The sequence below is a fragment of the Varroa destructor genome, unplaced genomic scaffold (genome assembly GCF_002443255.2).
Source record: "Varroa destructor unplaced genomic scaffold, Vdes_3.0 BEIS01000001.1, whole genome shotgun sequence".
Taxonomy (NCBI): domain Eukaryota; kingdom Metazoa; phylum Arthropoda; class Arachnida; order Mesostigmata; family Varroidae; genus Varroa; species Varroa destructor.
This window is the reverse complement of record NW_019211454.1, coordinates 46,460,941-46,462,762: the sequence shown is the minus strand read 5'-3', so window position 1 is coordinate 46,462,762 and position 1,822 is coordinate 46,460,941. Positions and strand designations below refer to the sequence as shown.

General features: G+C 36.7%; 1 long non-coding RNA gene across 2 annotated transcripts in view; it reads right to left on the bottom strand.

Moving 5' to 3' along the window:
* Positions 1-131: 131 nt before the first annotated feature.
* The window catches only part of LOC147758721 (uncharacterized), a 2,860-nt gene continuing 1,169 nt past the window's right edge, over positions 132-1,822 (bottom strand). Inside the window, exons 2-4 of one of the 2 annotated variants that reach the window (XR_015326421.1) lie at positions 1,516-1,684; positions 1,232-1,279; positions 132-879 (exon numbers count right to left, since the gene is read on the bottom strand). This is a non-coding gene — a long non-coding RNA (uncharacterized LOC147758721). Of the gene's footprint in view, positions 1,280-1,515; positions 1,685-1,822 lie in introns of both variants that reach the window. The other variant, XR_015326420.1, reaches the window with a different exon arrangement.

Below are 1,822 nucleotides of genomic sequence, written 5' to 3'. Positions count from 1 at the left end.
GGTAAGACTAACGTGTAAAGTATTTAAAGTGAGGAACGCTGTCGAATAAAAGATTTCATAAATATGCGTCGATGATGCTCACAATCCATAATGTAAAAACTTTGTTAACTGATTTTATCAAAATCGCTACATGTTCTATAGTATAAAGACAGCGGTAATTATTTTCTCATCAAATTACCATGGTTAAGATTGACCACTGACTTATTTGCCCGCAGTATACTGTATGTAGAAATATTTGCGAATTATGTATCATAGCACTGATTTACATATGCTCTACGGAGTATGAATCGAGGGAAATGTGAAATCTTTTCTCGGTCAAACTTGTTTTGGTACGGTACATGTATGTTATGTGTGCTGGATTTATCGTTATTATACATTTACGGTTTGTAGGGACTTTTAAAATATTGTGGGTCTTTTACCACAAAAATATGCCAATTATTTCATGACACAAGATCTTATAGACAGTACCCACAGCCTCTGAACTTTGCTTGCAGAAATCCAGCTCTTTTATTTGATTTTTCAAGCTTTACTGTAAGCGTATATTCTCACGTTATTGAAACTTCTATGAGTCCATTTCCTCGTGTACGGAGTCTGAGTATAAACAATCCGATTGGTTTTCATTTATTAAAAGTTCTCTCCTCAGTGAAATAACTCAGTTCATGCTTGTCTTTTCGCGATACTAAGCTTTTTATTGCATGAAAACAAATAACCAAACCTTACGAAAAAGGTAAACGGCTAGAGAGGCACCCATAAGTATTCATGGAATAGACCCTCTCAGCTGTGCGAGCTGTGGTCACATTACGCTGTATCATGCGGTACTATAACTTAGATGCTAAACGAGGCAGATGGTTGAATTCAGAATCTCACAGTAAAACACTTCTGCAAACAATATAAATAGAACGATTTAATTACTTACTGGATAACAATTAGAATAGCTTTATGCGAGAAGTCGATTGATTCCAATTTGTTGGTCAAATAGTGCTTTTCGAAACTATGCCAATAATAGACCAAAGACGCTATTATTTTTTAGATATACAATAGGGCAGTTCATTGAGTTGTCTGCAAATACATTAAAATTGAACACCCAGTTTTCTAGCTTATTTTTGGTGCATTTAAGAAGCTCAGCTGGGCTACGTCCAGAACATATGCATACTGAATATAGTATGTCGCTTGTAATCTAAAGTAAACAACAAGTGATAGCGACAAAAAAATAAAAGGAAAATCCTCACACCTAAGGTTTTCATGATCGATGGCGTCGCGGTTACAGCTAGCGCAGGACCTGCTTCGAATATACACAATCAGTTAGTTCTATTTAGCAATGAATTGAAGTTGTCGCAGAAATACTTTCAGTTTTGAGCAATAGCCTCGATCTTGTACCATATTTCAATACCACGAGGTAAGCCGCCTTCACCGACTTCGATACCCAAACGGTTGCGTCTTAGGTGAAGACACACATGTGCAAAATCGAAAAGAAAACTGGTATTAAATAATTTATACTGCTCAAAAGCTGCTTACCATTCTAGAAAGCGAACAAATCCTTTCGTCGGGTGGTGTGGAGTAAACAGACCGTCTAGCATCCTTGTCGAGGAGAAATCGCAATACACAAACCGATAGTATTTGTATAAACGCACGACTGCTGTTTCAATTCACATCCAACGCATGAGCATCGCTTGCACGAAATTGCCTATTAGAAGATATCTTGGATATTATACACCGTTTTGTCGTTTCATAAAAAAAACTTTGCACAGAAAACTGTTGCCTTACAGCGTCCGATGTTGTATGCTTCTGTATTCCACTTGTCGGCTTGTAATATATATATATA